This window comes from Pipistrellus hanaki (genome assembly GCF_964339955.1).
Source record: "Pipistrellus hanaki genome assembly, chromosome: 2".
NCBI classification, from domain to species: domain Eukaryota; kingdom Metazoa; phylum Chordata; class Mammalia; order Chiroptera; family Vespertilionidae; genus Pipistrellus; species Pipistrellus hanaki.
The window spans coordinates 47871858-47878370 of record NC_140504.1 but is presented as its reverse complement, the minus strand read 5'-3'; the positions used below and the strand labels follow the sequence as shown (position 1 = coordinate 47878370).

General features: G+C 44.6%; 1 pseudogene across 1 annotated transcript in view; it reads left to right on the top strand.

Annotated features, from left to right (window-relative positions):
• Nucleotides 1-4517: 4517 nt before the first annotated feature.
• The window catches only part of LOC311615034 (mitogen-activated protein kinase 8-like), a 109755-nt pseudogene continuing 107759 nt past the window's right edge, over nucleotides 4518-6513 (top strand). The window contains exons 1-2 of the transcript in view: nucleotides 4518-5129; nucleotides 5232-5434. The product of the transcript in view is annotated as a mitogen-activated protein kinase 8-like (transcript). The remainder of the gene's footprint in view (nucleotides 5130-5231; nucleotides 5435-6513) is intronic.

Sequence of the window (6513 nt, the reverse complement as noted above, 5' to 3'; positions counted from 1 at the left end):
CCGTCACACACACTTGCACAAATACCTCAGTACTCGGGAATGCTCGCAAACTCAGAAGAAGGCGCGGGGCACAGTGGGTGCACAAGTGCCCAGTAGAAACTCTGCAGAGCAAACCAGCACACCCTGGAAGCTGAAACTGTAAACCTTTGAAAAATAAGCCCCACCTTGCCCAGAGGATTAACTGGGCTCACCTCATCCGCCGTTTTAATTACTACATGGCACAGCCAGTGGATAGAAGGCTGAAGCTTCAGTTGCATGAATGCAAAATGTCAAGTATATTAATAAGCTTTGATGGCCATTGTGACCTGAGTGCTTTGGTTAAGTAAATAGATGCAGCAAGAAATGCCAATAAGCGCAAAGCATGTCAGGTGCTCATCACCTTCCCTCCAAGCCAATGGCTGCTTGCTGGCCAGGGCAGCCCTGCCCCTCCCCAGCTCATCCAGCTGACAGGCCTACTGCCTGTGGCTCCTCCCCCACCAATCAGAGCGAGGTGTCTTTTGAGGCAACCCCTCCCCTGATGCAGCCCCACTATGCCCCTGTCTCCTGCAAATAATTATGTAGACACTTGTTAAACTTCAGCTGGGAGTGTGAGGGAGGGCTGAGACCCCAGAGAGCTGAGACTTGAGACTTTTGCCCTAAAGAAACCCCCAGTCAAGCTGGGCAGACAGACCTCAACTCCAGGAACTCAGGTCCTTCTTGTGGTCCGAGGGCTTCATTCCTGAGCCTCAGCCAGAGACTGACATTGACAGGGCTAAGTAACATGAGCTGTGTAAGTGAATGTGGCATTGACCAAGTGCTGCTATGTGAGAGAGGAAGGTTTTATGTCTCCTGGGAAAGTAGGGAAATTTGGCTTTGGTGGCATTTGAAGTCTTGGAAGATGGGAGCAATGTCAAAAGAGAATTTTACTTGTGAGGGGAGAGAGGCAAAGAGAACACACACAGAGGTATGAAATGTCCGCACAAAGGCAAATCAGTGGGTTGACAGGAGTGTTGGGGACTTGATTGGGGTGGGGAGGGGGAGAAATTGAGGCCAGAGGAGAAAGCTGGGCAGATCGCATAGAACCTTGAATGGCATGTGGACAGTTTTGAGCCTTAATCTGTAGGGCAATTGGGAGCCAAGAAAGGCAGTTTCAACCAGACCAATGCTGAGTCAGCTTGGGCCTTCCATTGTCTTTAATAACTGGGACAGAGCCAGCATAGTGGTGCAGAGGGAGAAGGGGACAGGTGGAGCAGTGGTATGCCCAAGGGACACTGTCTCATTATGTTAATACTAGATTGGCACAGCAAATAGATGGCCCTTGGCCCAGGTGGCTCCTGTGATGTATACATCTCTTTTCCTCTGCCTCTATAGGAATTTACATGAAAATGATTGAGAAGTACTTCCTCAGATTGGCGTTGTCAAACTCAAGAACTTGTCTGGGGACCCCAGGAGTCATTGGCCTTCAGTTGAGAAATCCTAGCTACTCTGCTATTCTCCTCTTAGCTGACAAAGGCCACCAGAGAAATTTAGATGTGGAGTGCAGTTTTTTATTTGGGTCAAATTGTATTATATATTATTCACTGGTTGGCAGTAAGGGACCTTATAAGAAGATTAATGTGTTTTCTGGAAAGATACTGTTGAGGATTTACTTATAACATGACAGAGCTCCCTCTTTTTGAAGACCTAAGTGAGAAATTTCACTCAGAATTTAGAAACAGGAGGAGTTCACCTTTTTCTAAAAAACTGGTTTATCCTCACTAAATCTATGCTCTTACTCTTGTACTTGATTGTATTTCACTCACTGCATTGGCTTCCAGGAAGTACAGAGGCAACTTTTGGCTCACCTCTAACAAAGCAGGTAAGACTCAGCTTTACTCTTCTTTTCCTTACAATTTCCTCACTGAAGTTTTATTTTTTTTATTTTTTTAAAATATATTTTATTGATTTTGTACAGAGAGGAAGGGAGAGAGATAGCAAGTTAGAAACATTGACGAGAGAGAGCCATCGATCAGCTGCCTCTTGCACACCCCCCACCGGAGACGTGCCCGCAACCAAGGCACATGCCCTTGACCGGAATCGAACCCGGGACCCTTCAGTCCCCAAGCCAACGCTCTATCCATTGGGCCAAACCAGTTTCGGCCCTCACTGAAGTTTTAAAATATGTGCCATAATTACTTTTGTAAACCATCAATAATCATATGACTATAAAGAGGGGGATAAAAAGTGAAATTGATTTAGAGTCATGGATATTAAACTGGGAAAAAATTGAGGAAAATCTGGACCTGCTTTTAAATGATAGGAATGCAGCTAAGACTTTGAGAGGAGTGATGTGTCAGCGTGCCTCAGTAAACTGGGGTGTGGGTGGGAGCTGGACCTCCACCCAGGCGTCTTGTCTTAACCACTCCTCTTTCTGTATGTTACTGAGCCACCAAAATCCAGAAGAGGATTTTCCCAACCCTGTCCATGTGTTATCGGAGAGTCGTCTGAGTAGAAAGGGCCTCTCACCTCCTCAGTCTTGTCACACTCTTGAGAAATAATCCAGATGAGTGGCAGAAAGCAGTGTTGAAGCAAAACAAGCAAATTTTTAAGAATACACTTGGCAGAAAGCACAAGCAGGCAACTCAGCTAGTCTGCGTGCCCTGCGTGGTGGGGGTTCAAGAGTTTTCTACTTCGCCCCCATCTAGATTTCAAGGTTCTTCTGTTGGATAGACTAGATTTCAAGGTCCCTCCTTTTACATTATTGTAGCTTTTCCCAGAATTTATGAGGACATCTGGCAATTTTATGTTGGCAAGTCCCAAGACTGCTGACTTCTTTGTCAGTGGTTGAGATATATATTCCTTTTCCCCCTTCCCCTCCTCCTGCCATAGCAGCAATCTGTCCTGCCTAACATTTCCCCTTAAAGTGAAATCATCCAAATGCTTCTGTTTTTGTTTTGTTTTTTAATTTGTCCCCCAGACTTCATCTGTTTAGCTGGCACAAATGTCATTAATTGGGTCTTTGTTCATTATTTTCCCAGGCCAGGGTATGTATTCTCTGGTTAGGGAGGAGATGTATAAACCATTTGCTCTCAAGTGTCCTTGGTTGGGGAAGATAAGGTCTTGCAACTCACAAGTTGGCTGAAAGCTGCCCAAACTGCTTGGCCCTGTTTAATTTTCTTGTCTCAGTTTCCCATTCCACTTTGCCCAGGAATTTTTCTAGCTTCTTACCATCTTGCCACACAGGCAGTCTCACCAAACCATCCCTGGGATAATTAATCCATCTTGCTGCTCTGGGTTCCCCTCAGGGATTCTCTCGGCCTTACACATTAGGTTAACATGCCCCCAACACCCTCTCTTAAAGCCAAGGGAAGGTGGGATCTTCTGCATCATAGCAGGACAGGATATGGACATTTGAAAAAGAACTTGTTTTAAATAAGATCATGCTGATGTGAACTCCAGACCCCGGAGTGAGCTGTCTGTGCCAATTAGAAATCAAAGCAGTGAACACTCCATTTCACTACGCAGGGGAAGCAGGGAGAAAAGGGGACTTTATAATGATCCTTGAGGGATTGAGGGAGAGACAGCTTTCTCTCCTCTGTTGACCCCCAGGCAGCAGTAAATCAGCCTCTCTACCTCATTCATAAGTTATAAACAGCTGCATTAGCATAAATTCACAGGGAAGAGATCTCTCGCTTGACAGGTGGTGGGAGGGTCAGTGATTGGGAAAGAAATGACTCCTCCCTCCTTTTGCACATCACTTTTACAACAAATTAGACTGCATCTGCCTAAAAAGCTAGCTAACAGCCCACCTTCCCTTGGAGTTTTCTGGGGCTCCTTGCCTCTGGGGTCTTCAGTCCCTGAGCAATGGAATCTTTCTGGACTTCACTGATTTTGAGCAGTGGCTGGTGACATGCAGTCTCTGAGATGAAGCAGACTTAAGACCCCCGGGCCACTCAGGTGAGGAAGCCAGGGTGTGTGTGTTCAGCCAAGAAAGGGGAGTGGGCCTGGCCTGTGTCTGGGGCCCCAACTCCAGGCAGTCTCATTCTCTCAGCCATTCCTGTGGACCTGTGCATGAAGACCAGTGGGCTTTGGGAATTTGGGGTTCTGGGTGGTCCTGGAAAGCACACCTTTGTTCCCTCCAGCTCCCAGGAAGCCTGCCCTGACTCCTGACCAGGTCTCATCAGACCATCAACCTCTTATTCTTAGCACTTGTGCAATAGTTGTAGTTTTATATGAATTTGTGTAATTGTTCATGTAATGTCTCTCTTCCAAAGAACTGTGTGCTCCTTGAGGGCAGTAAAGTGATGGTTCTCACCATTGTGCTGAGCCTAGTATTTGGCATATCACTGGTGGGATACATATTTTTTATTAGATGAACATGAAACTCAGTGGAGCGGCTGAGGCCAGAAAACACAAGCCATGGGAAGTTCTGGGTAACGGCTGTGGCAACCGCCCAGACAGTGCTGGTCCTTCCGGTGGGCTCCCCTGTCACCATTCGCTGTGCTGTCCACTTCTCAACAAATTTTTTGATGAAGCCATTAAATTAATTGCTTGCCATCATGAGCAGAAGTAAGTGTGACAGCAATTTTTGTAGTGTAGAGATTGGAGATCCTACATTCACAGTCCTGAAATGATATAAGAATTTAAAACCTACAGGCTCAGGAGCTCAAGGAACAGTACATGCAGCTTGTGTTGCCATTCCTGAAAGAAATGTTGCCATCAAGAAGCTAAGCTGGCCATTTCAGAATCAAACCCATGCTATGTGGGTCCACAGAGAACTGATTCTTAGGAAATGTGTTAATCACAAAAATATAATTGGCCTTTTGAATGTTTTCACACCACAGAAACCTCTAGAAGAATTTCAAGATGTTTATATAGTCAGGGAGTTCATGGATGCAAATCTTTGCCAAGTGATTCAGATGGAACCAAATCATGAAAGACTGTCCAACCTCCTCTATCAGATGCTGTGTGGAATCAGGTACCTTCGCTCCGCTGGAATTAGTCATCGGGACTTAAAGCCCAGTAATATAGCAGTAAAATCAGACTGTACTTCAAAGATTCCTGACCTTGGACTGGCCAGGACTGCAGAAACTAGTTTCATGATGACACCTTACATAGTGTCTCACTACTGCAGAGCACCTGACATCATCCTAGGGACAAGCTAAAAAAAAATAAAAAAAAATAAAAAAAAATAGATGAATAAATTGACATTTGGTTAGTTGTGTGCACCATGGGAGAAATGATCAAAGGTGGTGTTTTGTTTCCAGGTACAGATCATATTGATCAGTGGAATAAAATGATTGGACAGCTTGGAACACCATGCCCTGAATTTGCAAAGAAACTACAACCAACAGAACTAAATATGCTGGATGTAGCTTTGAGAAACTCTTCCCCGATGTGCTTTTCCCTGCTGACTCAGAACACAACAAACAAAACCAGTCAGGCAAGGGATTTGTTATCCAAAATGATGGATAAGGTAAAGCAAATATGCAAAAATAAACAAACAAACAAATAAACTTATAGCCAGTTATATTCAGGAATAACTACTGTAAATGATGAATGTATTAGAAAGAAACAACACCTCCAACATTGCTACTTGCCGATCCTAATTTAGTTACAGCTCTCGGTGGTAATATACATGACTTTTGGCAAAAGTCCCACCATCTAGATGGCAGAATAACTCAGAGCATGTCTTTGAAGATGCTGGGCATCCACAACCACCCTCTAACTCCTCCCGCCTCACCCAACAAAAGTAAAGTTAAGAGAATATGGTGTTTCCTGGAAATCTGTGGCATACTCAAAGCTCGCCATCACATAAACTCAAGAGGACACTTCATGAGTAATACACTCAATGCAAATAAGCAGATGATTTGCTTCTCCTGGCTACGAGCCCATTCTTGTACACACTGAGCTAAGCTCCTCCCGCATGGGCCCCAGGGATGGTCTGGAGCCTGGTCCTTCCTCTCCTGCAGCCAGGACTGGCCTTGCACCTTCCGGTTTCCTGCTGGAGTGGCAGTCAGTTGAGCATCAGCCCAGGTGCTTCTGGCCATTTGCCTCAAGCTGTAGCACAACCATAGCTCTTGGGGGGTTCCAATGCCTATTTAGATTTCTGTAAGTGATGTGTCCTATGAGCAATAATAGACCGTTCATCTGAAAATAGAAGCACACAGTCGAACATAAGCTATCATTTCCCAAGGACTGTTTCTCCACACTGAGCAGAGCAGGCATAAATGGTGATTATTCAGTCTGAGTCTTTCATTTTATATATCTGATTTTTAGCCAAACACGCAATGTGGACGTTGAGTGGTGTAAACATGGTGCTGCTCCTGACAAGTGATGTAACTGTTTACATTTTATATCTGCAGAATTATTTCTCTACAACGGAACTTTTCTTAAGTAAAATGTTTTTGAAGTCTACAAAAAGAAAGAAAGAAAGAAAGAAAGAAAGAAAGAAAGAAAGAAAGAAAGAAAGAAAGGAAGGAAGAAAGAAAGAAAGGAAGGAAGAAAGAATATGCACCTGAATGAGTGAATCTCTGTACTTGTTAAGCATCTATT